General features: G+C 41.3%; 1 protein-coding gene across 5 annotated transcripts in view; it reads right to left on the bottom strand.

Annotated features, from left to right (window-relative positions):
• Positions 1 to 16,934, bottom strand: part of ripor2 (RHO family interacting cell polarization regulator 2) — a 59,047-nt gene that overhangs the window by 28,767 nt on the left and 13,346 nt on the right. The gene's annotated exons all lie outside the window — the stretch shown is intronic.

The following is a 16,934-nucleotide window of genomic DNA, read 5'->3' as shown; positions in this document are numbered from 1 at the left end:
ATATAGCTGTCAGATAATGATGTAGCAGAGATGAAGTGCCCAGAGGGAAGAATCCAGTGAGATAACTGAATCACAGTTTCAGCTAGGATGTTGAGATTTCATCCAGATGATGATGATCATGGTGCTTGTAGCAGCATATTGGCATTTTAACTTAAAAGGGCAGTTCAGTGGATATTTAAAAAAAAAAAAAAAAAAAATAAACAACTGTATACAATGGACTGTTCACCCCAAAATCAACAATGGCATTTGGCTTGTTGTGCTCAAAGCGCTCAACTGACTGCTAATCTCACTGTTAATAGTGTGTATTTTCTGTGAATCTGTATCACTTCACAACTTAGCTAAAGGCAAAGTATGGTGAACACATAAATGCCTGGAGGAGAGAGACATATTTGTCAAATCAAATAAACTCCACTAAGCAGAGGAATCTGTGAAGTCTTAGTATTCAGATCTCCTGTTAGCCTGCTTCTCTTCCTCACACAAACAAGATAAACCGTCCTGCAGCATCATTAGTTAAACAACAGTTGCAGTTGAGCAACCTGATATCTCCTCCTTTGGTCTGTGTGACAGACAGAGAGTCATACAAAGACCCGGCACGGGGTCCGAGGAAAGAGTAGAGCCTTGTTTTTGGCCTGGGGACAATAGGCCGGTGAGACTGATACTGTTCAGGCTATTAATAGCAGCTAGCTCACTTTAACACTGAGGACCCTGATGGCTGTGACTCAGTAAATGAGTCATCAGGTCCAAATGCTGGATCGATGTTTTGGCCTCAAACAGCGTGTTCTGGTTTGATTGGTAAGATGCTGCCAAAAATATACTGTACCTTGTTTGGTTCTACAGACTGGTTGCTTATCTATGAAAAATTATGTTATATTCTATGTAATTTCGAATTGTAGGCTAACCACAGCTAGTAAAATATGGTTGAAATTAATATCACAATAGTATTGCTGCAAAAATCTATTTTCTTTCTACTAATTTTGTTCGTTTTTAGCCACAACTTACTCAGAATCGTTCATTTGGATGACAGAAATTTGCAGGATAAAATTGTTATGATCATATCATCATTATATTATTCTACTGAATTACAATAATCAGTAATATTGCATTTTCGCCTTGCTCTAGCCACAGTTGGTAGCAGGCTAAAGTCCATACAGGAGAGCAGCAATTTGCCCGAATACTCTATAGCATTTTGGTCCATTTTGGTCTCTGGATGCTCAACAGCACAGTTTTCTGCCTTGCCATGTTTGTCTCTCTGATTTTCTGACTCACCCTCCTAAAAGAAGGAGCAGTGGGTGGCAAATGATACATGCTACATTTTGTTACCTAATGTTCTCTGGATAATCACAGAACTAGCTGGATACTGTTCCCTGCACTTCTGCCGTTTCCCGAAGAGTTCTCATAAATTTAGACGGACGAGAGAATGTGGACACTTAAACTAAAAACTGCCCATAATGATACCAGATGGTATGAGCTGTTTAGTTTCAAGTCCCTTCCACACTCTCTGATGGTAGTTCTGCCCATGATGAGGAACAGAGGTAATAAAAGTACAACTTACTGTCAGCAGAGAAAAGTGTTGGTCCTACATTAATTTATCAGGGACTCGCCCATCCACTGCTGGATTAATGTGACACTTCATAAAAAAGAAAATCATCTTCTTTCCCTCAGTAACAAAGCCAATACCTGTACTTTTACATCAGCTGTTTTTTTTTTTTTAACTAATTAGTCATATTTTTCAAGCAAAAATGTCAAACTTTTTGACCCTAGCTTCTCAAATGTCAGGATTGGCTGCTTTTCTTTCTCATAGTAAACTGAATATATACGAAATGAGCTTGCAGTGCAATCACATACAATCTTCTGACTCTCATCTCATCCCATCAACTGTCCCTCACAAAGCACTTCTCAATGTGAAATCAGCCCTAGTGATATGTTTAAAATTTCCGTTCGGATTAGAGATAGAGATAACAGGGTGTACTCAACTCAGTTTGCACTATTATCAAACCTAACTGCTGTTCCTCACCAACAGACAGCGTCTAAACCGGACACATTACATTCTTTTAAGTAACTTCTGGTGATTTAAAATCTGCGTTATTAAACATAAGTTCACTCTCTTGTAAGAGTTTCTACATTAATATCTCGACTTTCGAATACTTTTTCAACATTTGTCAATTGCTCTTGTAAAATTTGATAAAGTAATTTTACTTGGCCAGTCTCTGACCATTTTTGTGTCTTCTTCATTTTCTCTCTCCGTACTCAAAGTAAGTGTTCAGAGCATGACACATACACCTATCGCTGTTTTGAAAGCAACATTAAGTCTACACTGGCTGAGTGCTTACCTGACATACTTGGTCTCTGCAATACTACTTTTGCTCCCCTTGATAATATCAGACAACCTGAACAGTGCCCTGTCCCACCTCTTATAACCAGGAAACGCACTCGGACAAAAAGCCCGCCATGGTTCACTGACTACACTCAAGCAGAACTGCAGAAAACTTGAGCGCAGGTGGCGCAAATCTAAACATGAAACTTTTCACTTAGCCTGGGCTGAGAGTTTTAGGACATATAAAATCGGATCAACACTAATAAAAATAACCACGGTTTCTGTTTGACATTGGCTAAACTCACTAAAACTACAACCTGCATACTAGATCCATTACCATCTAACCTTTTTAAAGAGCGTTTTCCTGTTTTACGTAGATATATTTTTAATATTTTTAATCTGTCGCATTCTGTTATTAAACCGCTGCTTAAAAAAACAAATACTGTCCCACAAGTTCTTAACAATTACAGGCCAATCTCTAATCTACCTTTTACTTTATGTCAAAAAAGCTGACTTTAAGGTTCTTTTTTAAAAGGTCCCATGGCATGAAAATTTCACTTTATGAGGTTTTTTAACATTAATATGCATTCCCCCAGTCTGCCTATGGTTCCCCCAGTGGCTAGAAATGGCGATAGGTGTAAACCGAGCCCTGGGTATCCTGCTCTGCCTTTGAGAAAATGAAAGCTCAGATGGGCCGATCTGGAATCTTCTCCTAATGAGGTCATAAGGAGCAATGTTACCTCCCCTTTCTCTGCTTTTCCCGCCCAGAGAATTTGGCCCACCCATGAGAGAGAGACATCATGGCTTGAAAACAAGTGAAGCACGGCAGTTGGTCAAGGCCACACCCCCACCCTCCACCTTAGCTCTAGTGGCTGTAATTCTGCACCAAGGCAGAATTTCGGTAAAGAGACTTCAGATACAGTATTAGGGGACCACTAAGGCCTAAAAGCATCCAAAGAGCACCATGTCATAGGACCTTTAACATGTAAGGCCCTGCATGGACTCACACCACCTTATTTATCTGAGCTTATTACACCATATACTGTACACTGGCACACACTCTCCATGCCCTTGATGCTGGTCTTTGGTCATTCTCCTAGTAAACAAAAAATCAGTTGGTTGTAGAGCATTCTCCTACCGTGCCCCTCATCTTTTGAATGGCCTCCAACTAAATGTTAAAGAAGCTCACACAGTTGACATTTTTAAATCTAGATTGAAGACCTACCTCTACTCATTATACTACAGCCAACAATAATACACCATCCTTTCTGCGTCCTTCACAAACAAGCCTTTTCACTTATTCTGTTATGTTGCTGGTTTTGAAGAGTTTATTATTACTGCTTTAAGGCTGTTCAATTGTTTTGTTGCTGTTTGTTATTTCTGTGTTCCTTTAATTGTAAAGTGCACTGAGACCATGTTTAATGGTGATTTTTCACTTTAAATAAAATTTGATTGATTGATTGATTTAGGTTTTAGACGATGATGGGTGAACAAAACAGGAGAGTAACATATTTGTCATTTACTCAATGTTATACAAAATATAGCCTGGTTTTTACTTTGTGTTTTTGCAGTATACGTTTTGGCATGAGTGGTATGCTATACACTCACGTCCAGGCTTCTGGATTTTCCCAAAACCTTTCCCAGCCTTAGCAAACCCCTTCAAAACAAACTAAATCAATGGTCCCCACGTATAAAGACACACACACTACCTCACAAAGAGTTGAGTTCAGTCACTGAATCATAAAAACCTCTGCACCTCTTAGTGTCACCGCTCATCTCGTCTAAAGAGCCTTTCAGAATGAGAACAACAATGCCAACTCTCGCAGTGTGTTCTGGTTTGGTGCCAGCCGTTACCCCGTGATGAATACAGCCGCCATTCAGTCCACTCACTGGTCTTTCTTCTCTGGCACTCACACACTAACAGCCTCAAATGCCCTCAACAAGGTGTGAGAGTGTTTTTCTTTTTGGAATATGTGAACATTAGATTGATCAGTATGCTGAGCTGCGATTTGGCAAGAGCAAAACACACACAGCATTTCTTATATCCTTACCCTAACCATCACAGCTAGATGCCCCAACCCTTACCCTAACCTAGACCTAATTCTAACCTGAACCTTAAGAAAGGTTAAAAATGTTAGTAAAGGGGGACCAGCATGAGAGAGCATGTCGGTCAGTGCATGATGAATGAGAGTGTCTAGGAAGACACAGGAACGTCTGGGAGACCACTACGGCCTGACTGATGGAGGTTAGCTGAGTTAACAATGCTGCTAGCGTACTAATCTACAAGCAAGTTTACTTCTGGCAGACCACTATTTGCTGTGGGAGTGACATTTTTTTTAGTTTTTATTGTTGTTGTTTCTGTTCTCCATACTCTCTCTACACCTCCCTCTCATTATCAGTCTTTCATACAAATGTATATAGAGATTGTAAAATAAACCTTTCCTCTACCCATGAAGCATACTGATGAGGTTCTTATTGATTTTTTTTATCATTAAAAACGTTTACTCTTTTATGAAGTTTGCAGCAATCACAAAAGATGAGACAGAGATGAGAAGAAGCACGTAAATTATAGAAGATTTTTGTTTGAAGACAATGAAAATGTGCAAAATAGATTCAATATCAGGAATATTGCTCATTGTGTCCACCTCACTCTCTCCTTTTATAGTCTCACACACACACACACACACACACACACACACACACACACACACACACACACACACACACACACACACACACACACACACACACACACACAGGAGTGTGTAAAAAAACAAAACAGCGTCAGCTTGCAGTGCATATTAAGAACTGCAGCCCTTATTCTTAATGCCTGTATAAATTAGCCTTACCATGGCAACAGCAGACAAAATGAGATGAAGTGTGTTACGTAAAACAACGGTTATGAGCCAACAGCCAAGAAGTAGGACACACGCCCTCGTGTTACAGGGCCGAGGCTTTTAAAGCACCAATTCTTCATTTGGAAAAAAAGCGGGGTTTTTTTATATTCAGATCTTTTATGCTGCTTTAAATGTAATTACAAGCATCCTTAAACTGCCTTTCATTGTCCCTTCCTTTCTAATTTAGTTTCTTTGTATTTAATGTGGCAGGAAGTCCAGATTAAAATAGGAAGAAAATAAAGAATAAAGTAGTGAGGAGTTGAGGAGAGATTTGAAAGGAGAAAAGTGTATAACAAGAGGCAGCAGTCTGGTTACAAGATACAAACAGAGGCAGCAGTCTGATTACAAAATACAAACAATCAGGCCTCTGTTGAAACAGAACAAATACAAGAGATTATAGTGATGATATACTGTTTACATCACTAGAAATGGACTAACATGTTCCAACACAACCTGTAGGTTGCAAGCGTGTGCCTGAAAGCTGCTCAGTTATTCCTTGAACAGTGCGTCTGTGTCTGTGTGAACTGGTTCAGTGAGAAGGGTAACTGCTGGTGCGGCTCCAAACTGGGCTAAAACTGGCTGCAGGCTGCTATCCTTGAGCAAAATCATATTACAGTGATTCTGTCTTTTTCATTTCCTGTAATCCTGTTCAAACCTGAAAACAAGAGTGAGGAAACCTGACAGAGCTTTGTTTTGTGTTACATGAGCAAAGTGGCTTGTTTTGGACCTTTCAAGAGTCTCAAACACATTAAAAAAGAAACTCAGGTAGCTTCAATTTGGTCTACTAAGCATGCTCATATTAAACTCATTAAACACGAGTGCATGCAAATCAAAAGTTTCCTCAGTTAAGATTTAAGACTTGCAGCAAGACATCCTTAAATTTGAACTCTTTACAGATTAGACTGTCTACATAATTCCATGCTTGCATAACGTGCATAAGATTAATTTTAAAATGAAGGGCAAGGCAGTATGTTTTAATCCCACTTTCAGCACGTGTCCCATTAACCTGTTGACCATTTTGGAAAGAACTTGTTTTAAATCCAAAGTTCCCTGCAGGTAAATTGTACGACACTGACAAATATGCCTGCAGAGCACACAGGCGTGTAATCATTGCACAGTTATGTTTATGAAAGGTGACATCAGAGTGGTGCACATGCAAATGTAAATTTACAGCAGAAGGTTCATGATATTGCCTCTTAACTGTCTTCCGGATTTGGCCATTTAAAGTTACTTTTGCAAAATGACTCCAGGAAAAGAGAGCCTCATTCTCAGTGCTGAGGAAAAAGTGCAAGTTGATCCTGAGGAAGGAGTGCTTATTAACCTTCGCTAAAAGACTTCTCAAAAACTGCTAAAAGGACAAGGTAGGAAACTGTTAGGATGACGTGCCAAGATCACCTTGTGAGGTGGCGATAAAACACCTTTAATTATAAGGATGGTTGGTTCACAGAATAGTCCGCTGCCGGCAAAACACTTTGACTATGAAAGGATCAAACCTGGAGAAAGTTTGATGTATATATTTACAATGTGAGAAGCAGGAATTTAAAGCTACTATTATCAATATTGAATAAACAATAGAATAAAGCTAATGTGCGTAGTTTCTGTTGCCCCCATGAGGAATTCTAAGGAATGACAACAGTGTTCACATGACGAAAGCCTTCGGTGGTCGTGCACCACCCACCCACCACTCCCCCACCAGTTGCTAGTAGCTCAAGGAGGAAACAGTGGATTATAAAACATGAACTCTTCAGAAGAGGTAATTGTCCTCTTCGTCTCCAAAGATCACTGTTGCCCTTTCTCATCTGTGATATAAAATACATTACTCAAACCATTACTCAAACGTATGCACGCAAATTTCGCCAGACAGCACCATTTTGTAAACCAAAGCCATACTAAGAAATACATTGAGAGTTCTGTGGAGCTGATAGCCTTAATTAGATTTGTATCAACTAATTTGGCAATGGCTTGAATGTAACGGAAGTTCATTATAAACTTAAAACAAAAAGTAAGAAAATTTGTGTTTGGTGGATTATTTCTCTGTGGTAACAATGCTTTTTGGCAATAAATCTTATACTGTTGGAAAGCCTGTTTAGTTCCCTTCCAAATGGTGCCCCATTTGTAAGGAACATGCATTTGTGGGATGAGCAGCAGCGCTGAGTATGTGGGTTGCGCCCATGAAAAATTTGCCAAATCTTCTCTGCCATTGCCAAACAGATTATTTTGCTGTTGCTATTGACATTTGTTTTGAGCTTCTGGTACCCCAAGGTGCTGGCAATCAGGTGCCTGATTGGCACTCTGTCCTCCAAGATGACAACGCTCGCCCCCCACAGTGCGGGGTTTATCAGAGACTACGTCCAGAATGTGGGAGTGGAGAGGATGGAATGGCCTGCTAGCAGTCCTGACCTCAACCCCACTGAACACTTGTGAGATCAGCTTGGGCATGCGGTTTGTGCCAGAGTGACCAACACAACCACGTTGGCTGACTTGCGACAAATGCTGGTTGAAGAATGGGATGCCATCCCACAGCAGTGTGTGACCAGGCTGGTGACCAGCATGAGGAGGAGGTGCCAGGCTGTTGTGGCTGTGTATGGTTCTTCCACACGCTACTGAGGCTCCTTAAAATTAATATTGTTAAATTGCCAATATGTCTTGTTTCTTCAAACTTCAATCATCCAATCCACCAAACACCAAATGAGTCAATGGCAGAATAAGCTGTTTGGCATTGGCAGAGAAGATTTGGCAAATTTTTCATGGGCGCAACCCACATACTCAGCGCTGCTGCTTATCCCACAAATGCATGTTCCTTACAAATGGGGCACCATTTGTAAGGGAACTAATAAGGCTTTCCAATGGTATAAGATTTATTGCCAAAAAGCATTGTTATCACAGAGAAATAATCCACCAAACACAAATTTCCTTACTTTTGTTCTAAGTTTAGTTGCGCACTATGGGCCCTATTTTAACGATCTGAAACGCAAGTATAAAACGCAAAACGCAAGTAGCTTTGTGGGCGGATCTCGGGCGCTGTTGCTATTATACCGGCGGGATAAATGAGTCTTGCACCCGACGCAAATCTAAAATGGGTTGGTCTGAAGTAGCTATGTGTGGTTTGGGCGTAACATGCAATAAACCAATCAGAGCGTCATCTCACTTTCCCTTTAAGAGCAGGCGCGCTTGTTCCATGGCGGATTGCTATTATGACGGCGGATTTGCCTGGCGCACGAGATGCGGCAAAGTAATAAATGGCCGTCTCGTCCGGGTGGCGATGTTGCTGCGGCCCCTCTGGCGCATCTCCACAGTCTGGAGAGGATTGCTGCAGCCATGGAGCGTGGGCCTCCAAACGCACCACCTGCTCCTGTTGTGCCCCTTCCTCCTCCCCCCACTCCGTCTCCATCCACCTGCTCCACCAGGAGCACATCGCGCATTGCCAACCCCGGACCAGATTCCGCCGGAGTGTCCAATCCCACCGTAGTTCAACATCACGTCTCCTTAAGTCCTCTAATATTTCCTCATTTATGTCATCAACACATCCATGATTCATGGAAATGTTGTGTAAAACACAACAAGCCACAAAGAATGCTGCAACTTTTTGAGGACTGTACTGTAAAGTGCTTCCTGACCTATCCAAACACCTGAAGCGCATTTTCAGTAATATTTTTCCTTGTAATTATGTATCGTTTGCAAAAATGGGAACTGCTGTGTCCGTTTAGATGAGAGAAGTGTATGCGCGTTGTGCACACGCTACATTATGGCCAAGCATGTGCCCCTAAAATACCATCTGAATAACGCGCCACTGACTTTAGACTAGGTTTTTCCTGGTCAGTGGCGGAATTGTTTTCTGAAACTGCAAAATAGCAAGTAAAGTAAGTAAATACCAAGTAACGTTTGCGCCTGAACACGCCTCCTCTTTTCGTTGAAGCGCCCCATGGGCGCAAATACATTCCCTATTTTACCGACGTGCGTCTGTGGAGGGAAAAGTCCGCTGTGCGTCGGGTGCAAAATAGGAATGATACATGCGTCGGTGTACAAAGGCAATTGTGCTGGGTGCAAGATAGGGCCCCATAGGTTTAAATGACAATGTGTACATGAAAAGGTATTGCTTGTAGTGATGAACCCACATACAATTATCACCCAACTCTGCAATTCCTCTCAGGTCTACTGAGCTTTTTAGCAACTTTCAGCTGATTGTTTTGATTTTAAGACCTGCGACTTAACTGTGTTGTCAGCAGGCAGCGGTTCAGGGATAAAGCTCTACAAATCCACTGCTGGTGAACATAGCGGAGCATTTAGCTGCTAAAGAGCCAAATACACACACACAGAGGAAGATGTTGTAAATAACTTGACCTGTTGACAGTCAGGAATTCACCAAAAGCTTTAAAGCAGACAATAGAGACCCTGTTATGGCTGCAGTCACCTGTACTCTGTCACCTCTAGGATGACAAATAACCTTTTTATACTCTGACTAAAGACTAAGAGTCACCAGATTGCGGTTCCAGCAATCCCATTACACAGACAAAACACACAAAAACAATGGGCAGTACAGAAATTTCAACACGTCCTGTGTGATGCAGCTATAGAGCGATGACACCTCAGATACATAAAGAATCAATTGCTTGGTCAACAGTCATCCCTACAGATGTGAGCAATGCCTCTTTGTAACAGTCATTTTGAATGGCCACAATGGTGGAACATTCCGGAAGGAACTCAAACGTTCATAACAATGAACTGACACATGGTGGTAAAGACAAAGTAACTGATGACCTATTTCACAAGTTAACGTGTTACAGTCAAATTACAAGTTACAGTTTGAAAGAATTTGATTTTGCTTCACGCTGCGTATCAGGACCTTATCTAGCCAAAATTAATCAAGCTGCCTAAAATCCTTACCCAAATAATCCAAATCTTCTGATCTCAGACATCCTCCCATGGCGAATGACTTACCAAAGAACAACCAAAGCTTTATGAGGTCAACATTAAAGTGATCTAGAAATAATAACTAGAATCAGCTGATGGTCAATTCAGTCATCTGATTTTTCTTTCTACCAGACAGATTGGGAACTGGATCTGTTGCAGAGGGTACGTGACTGTTGTGTTAATGCCAAAGTGTGGGATTTGAACAGTCTGTGTGTGTGTGTGGGGGGGGGGGGGGGGGGGGGGGGGGGTGCCATCTCCATCACATGAAAGTCGAGATAGGTCAGAAATGTTCCATCAAGCTGCAGAAATACACACACGAAAACATTAAATCTGACATCTAATTTTCAGATATAGGTTTTAGAGAGCAGGTGGGTATTTTAGGCCAGTGTTGGAATTATGTGTCCCCTCAATCAGTACACATAATTAGAATACTATATATTTTTCTTTTGAGCCACCGTGTTTAACAAGAACCAAAGCTTGTTTCCCCACCATTAAAAGGCACTATTTGCTTTTTACACCGTGTGCGTGTGTGTGTCTAAATACATCCACATTTCCCCACATTTCCACGTTGCCATTATAGTCACTTAATTCTAATAATAGGTCATCAGTGTCCTCGTGGGGCAGTGCATGCAGGAAGAATTAAGGCCAGGATATAAAGTGGCATTTAAATGTACAGATGACCAGATTAACTGAGGCGTGTCTGGACTGAAGTTACAGTCAGGCAGCTGCTGCTGACATTTCAGCAGCGAAAAGCAGTGTGTAATCACTTGGGAGAACTGTAAGCCATACAGATAAATGCACAATCCAGATGAATGGACTCAAATATTATTTTTATGAAATTGAATACATTATTAGACAGTATAGTAGAAATCAGCTGAGAGACAGGAGTTTAAGATAAAAGCACATTGTGTCTGTTGCCGACTTGAGTATCGACATACTGACAACAAAGACTATAAATGCTGCAGCCAAATGAAGTAGTGCCATGACATCATCACCAGGAACTCTGATAACACTGTACATCCACATCCACCATGCCATCACCAGGATGATCCACTCAGTACCAATGCTGCTTTGCAGGGATTATTAACAATAAAACAATACTAATAGATATAAAAAAACACAGCCTGTCAATCAAATGCAGATGTCAAGATTTTGGTTTATATTTGAAAGGCTGTGGACTAGTTTGTTCTAATTTGGATCCATCTAAGTGACTCCAGGCAGTGACCCCATAACACAACATGCAGCTTCTGAACACAGCATTTTTGGCTACAGGGATTTCCAGGAGATGTGGATTACACTTTTACCAAAGCCTTTGCTGCTGAACTTGTATGACCATGAAAGGCTGGAGGTGGAGTCCGCCTACACTTATTGAAAGTCTCCCAGACTCAGGGTCATATTTATGATGGTTAGTTCATTGGAGAGCAACCTAAAGGAGAACTCTATTGATTGTACACATCAGTCTGTTTACAGGTATTAGGGAGTACTACTGCATATGTGAGCAGTGTAAAGTAAAGTAAAAATAAATTTCTCAAGTGATGTCACTTGAGTCAGCGTCGGTTTAGGTCCAAGTTTGAAAATAAAAAAAATCTAGATCAGCATTGGGGGTAATGTAGGTTGTGACAGGAAAAGAGAATACATGGAAGAAAGAAGACCATGTCTCTGGTCCTGCTTCACTGGTTCTGCTTCACTGATTTTTATTTTTTATTTTTCTTTAAACTGTCCATCGTGAGTCCAACGATGTTCTCAAACGTCTTCTATCTGCACTGCAAATATTGAGGTCACATTGTTTACGTAGATATTACACCAACAAACTGGAAAATGAGCTCTGATAAATGTCTGACTGACATTAGCATTCTCCTGCATTTGGGCCAGCATGAGAACCAGTTCCCACTTGCTTTTCTTCTTTGAATTGTCTATTATGTGTGACTCTGACTGAAAGTAACAACCTATGTTGCGGCGCTGGAATGCATTTACCATAACAGGATTTCGCCGGTTATTTCAGCTCCATTTGTTATTTTTTAGCAGGAAAAGAAATACAACAGTCTTTTCACTGATAGCTGCTACTGTGATAATACAAGCTCAGAGTGTTGTAGGCCTACAGCTATGTGTGAATTACTCAACCATGGGAAACCAGCCAGCTATTGTCAAAATTCAGAATGGGAAGGTGGCCTGTGAGGTGGGCTCCTGAGTTCCACATCTTTGAATTCAAGAAACAGTCATTTATGCTACAATTGTATAAATCATTTCTATGACAGCAGCCAAACAAATGTACTATGTCCTACATCCAGGATCCACATGCTTCATGTCTTTTGTTTTTAACACTTTTTGGTTAAGTCTATTTCACAGTACAGCCTCACCAGCAATGCATTAAACACTGTGGGTGTGATTTACAAACAGAAGTCACCATGGATTTATGCCCCGCTCATTCCTCCTGCAGCCTTGACTAAGCCATTACCACAATGTTAACAACTGAATAACAATTTACCAACGGCTGGGCAAAAAGAAAAATACACAGTAAATCAAGAAATGAAAAAATGACAAAAGAGACAGTTCCACATGTTCCTGAAAAGAGCTCCCCCTGGCAGAGAAATACACTAGAGGGGATAATTATTCCTCTTTACCCTAACCTGTGGTTTCAATGTTTTTTTCCATTTCAACTAACTGTGGAGATGCCACGCTGTTTGGGGTAAAAACACAGCAGGGAGCCGGGGATCGAGGAGATATGAACTGCATTTTGAGGCTCTGCTACAATGGCCACTTGCAGAGCATTAGACTGGAAATTAAACAAATTAAACATTGAAGTTGTACACAAACATCAGCAACCTCACTACTTACATTTTGGAACAAATAGTGTTGATTATTTTGATTTTAGAGAGTTGTGACGGATAAGAGAAAATGAAACAGCGACAGTAGAGACACACAGTTGGAGAAAGATGACAAAAACAAGGATGATTCAGACACTGACTGTAAAAACATGCAAGTCTGTACATCTGTGGGCGATGCTACAAATAAGAAGTTATACAGACACTGATACGTGTCATCCATTGCACCGTTTAAAAAGCTGATCATAATGTAACCTCACTCACCCGCCTGCTCACTAACCCCAGCCTCTCTACACACACACAGCTGTTCACATACATCGGTAGCACACATCTGGCCCCGCTGAGTTCTCCTGTATGGATTACTGCCATTCTTTATTCTATTTTTTTATGGCTTGTGTCAGCTTTTATCTGCAGTGTAAAACCGAGACCGAGCAGGAAAGATGAGAGGGAGAAAAGGGAGAACATGCAGAAAAGGTCAAGAGACACTCAAAAACACACAATGTTCCCTGTATGCTGTAGCCTAGTGAGCATAAGTGCATACTTGGGACATGCAGCTAAATCAAATAAAGTGTGATTTATCAATTCATATCATAATAATCACACTAAACCACTCATGAATATAATTAGGGCTCTGGTGAAGTCTTTGGTAGCCAAACAAATAATTTCTTGCTCCAAAAGTCTTAAATCTTCATGAGTATTCCCTGTGTTTTTTTCTCAGTGCTATCACCAATAATTGTAAAAAGTGGAGATGGATAGCTTTCTGCTTAGTGTCCTTACAAATTTGAAATGCTGTTTTTACAGCACAACTGAATTTTAAATGTGACCTTTTCCTCTACAACACAGATGTAAAAAAAAGACTTCATCTTTCAGTTTGAGGTGACATTTAGTGATCCCACGCTATCCCACGGTACCACATCTCGGGCTGAAACTAATTATTATTTCCATTATCGATTAGAAAGTTGATTATTTTTGTCAATGCCAAATATGTTGTGCGTCTACCTATTGTTCTTTTTTTTTAACAGTTAAAAAACCCAAAGAGATTCAAAAAGGGTCAGACAGGGAAAAGCTCTTAACACTCGCTTTTGAGAAGCTGCAACCTACAAATGTTTTACAATATCAACTTAAAGAGATAGGCCATGTCAAGGACTTAGTATTGATCATCCAAAAGGTTGGGGGACTTGTGAGAGAAGGTTAAAACGAAACAAGTGTCCAATCAAAGTAGTATAATCAAGATATAATTAACTTATAATAAACTTTTAGTCTAGACTCTAGGTCAAACACCAAGGGCTGGATCCTACAATTCCTAGAATGCATTTGACCCTTGCTGCCTGTAAATGCTCATGTTATTCAAACTCAATACCTCAAGTTTGTCACCAAGGCTTTCTATTAACACAATTGTTGTCTCCATTATCCAACCCACACATGTAACGCTTAGGTAGACTCATTATCTGGCTGATCAACTTATCAATTCAGCACTGACCATATCTACTGTGTTTCCAGCTACAAGAGTGACATTTCCGGGTTATGATGGTATCCAAAACATAATCGTCACATCAGGCACCTCTGACCAACGATATAAATTGTGTTGCAGCAGGAGAGGCAGAAAATTGAAAACGTCATCCTAGCAACGACTTGCCTCAAGGCGAAGGAGCAATGTCATCCCTCCGCCCCTTCCCTCCTCTTTAATTCATTTGACATCACACAGCTGTGTGTCATAGCAAATCCGAGGCAGCTGGGTAACGGTGACACCCACTTCCCCGGTGCCTCGGAAAACTCAACTTTATGACAGAAGAAACCAATCACAAAAGGTGCAAAAAGTCTAGTCTCAAAAAGCTGCAAAAGGTGTCTGGGACTAAATGTGATCACAGTGTTGTGTATACTGTGTAAGATGAAGAGTCAAAAACAAAATCTGCACAAACGGTGAGGAAGAACAGTGAGAGGTAACAACTAAACAAGCAGAAGAGACAGGGGGCTGGGAAAAAAGTGCAGCACTGATTGTTGCTGAGGGATCCATCACGATGTTGACAGCACAATTTATTACAAGTAACTATGAAGACAACTGTCAGGACAGCTGGCACTGGATGTGTCAAACCAAAATTGTATCTGCATGTTGTTGTCATGCTGGCAAACAAACAAACAGACATAAAACCATCATAACATACAGCTGTGTACCAATAGTGTCTTATCCAGCTGCTGGATGCTGCAAAGGGAGCGCACCAAATACCAAAACAGACAGATTATCAGCTTAAGACCCTAAAACGCTTATGGCAATCATAGCGTTGCTACAGCTCCCAGCTGCTCCAGCTAGAAGTGTGTTTGTGTGTATGACAAATATCATGTGTCACACATGATGTATAGTGTAAAGCATGTACCATGTGGTGCATTTCTTTCCCCTCATAGCATGGCCACACAGTTTGGAGGAGAGGATTAAAAGGGCAACACACACACACACACACACACACACACACACACACACACACACACACACACACACACACACACACACACACACACGGTGAGGATGGGTTCAACAACCCCCTTCCATAAATTCTCTGTCTGTATCCAGGAAGAGAGTAGAGGAAGGGTGGATGGACAGATGGGAAGGGACTGTAAGAACTAGAAACACATGGAGGAAGGGAGGAGGGGGGGTGGGGAAGTGATGGAAAAAATTTAATAATAAAAGATGGAAAACCCAAGGGTGGACATTCACATTGACGGATGCCCCCCACACACGCACATAGAGCTGGGCACTCATTAGTCCATTAGCAGCACAAAATTGTTCAGGTTATCATTTTTCATACATCACTGATTGGACGAACGGGTCACGTGGGTTTGTTTTCTCCGTAAATTCAAAGCCAGACTGTCATGGCGGCTTGTTCAGAATACGATCTCATATTATACTAAAATGGTTCACTGAAACATGTTTCTGAAAAAGAAATGCAGTTGCTGAATTGGTCTTCATTTCAGATCAACAAAGGTCAGTTTAAAAGATTTTTGTCAGATTTTGAGAGACTCTAGTCACGCTCATTCCGCTCGCCATTTCCGGGTGAGTCCCGACTGCCCTGTCTCCGACTGAACATGTCAGGTTGGCCAAAATGAAGGCCGACAGCCCCTCAGATGGACGATGGCACGGAACACACGGAACAGACTCGAGTCACCGACCTCGCCAGACTGTCCAACGGCCGATTATTGGGTTAGTGTGTCAGCGCCTTAAGTAACCCTTCTATAGGCCCAAGCTATTGTATCTTTGCTCACTGATACACAGCTGAGAGTGCTGGTTGTATAAGAAGCAGAGGGCCTGTGAAGACAGCTGAGCAGATGCAATATTTACTTTTCTATTCTTTAATTTCATCTCACACCTAGAAAAACAAGATAACAGTCTACATCCCCGCTACCAGCTCTGTGAGGCAGTAGGATTTGAGCTGAATGCTAAGGTTGGCATGGTAACATGCTAAGTGACAATGCCAACATGTTGATGTTTAGCCGGTATATCGTTTACAATGTTTAGTGTTTGTTTAAACCTTAGTTTAACTTCAGTGTTAGCATGCTAACATTTGCTTTCTCTGGGGACCATGAATGTCTGTACAAAATGTTATGTCCATCCACCCAATAGTTAAAATATTTAAGTCTGGACCAAAGGGGTTCTTCATCTCTTCTCTCTCCTTGCTCTGTTCCCGTCTCACCTCCCACCTCCACTCCTCATTCTTCATTCCTCCCAGCTTATCATTTCCACTCTCCCAGTCAACCCTCCACTCCCTGCTTCTGCCCTTCCCTCCACATACATCTTAACCCCAGAGTAACAACCACAACCCACCTATTTGACACCAGAAATTCCCAACACACATAAAATACCTCCCCCCCCCCTCTGAGGAGGCTGTGATTGTAGAGTCATGAGTGTAGGACATGTCGCGACAGGCGAGCAAGGCCAGACCACCATCTTGAGCCCAGATAACCCTTGACTCAGTAAGTAGGGACGGCCTCTTTATCAGA

Source organism: Perca flavescens, chromosome 14 (genome assembly GCF_004354835.1).
Source record: "Perca flavescens isolate YP-PL-M2 chromosome 14, PFLA_1.0, whole genome shotgun sequence".
NCBI classification, from domain to species: domain Eukaryota; kingdom Metazoa; phylum Chordata; class Actinopteri; order Perciformes; family Percidae; genus Perca; species Perca flavescens.
Note: the sequence above shows the minus strand (reverse complement) of the source record. Positions and strands in the feature narration are given on the sequence as shown.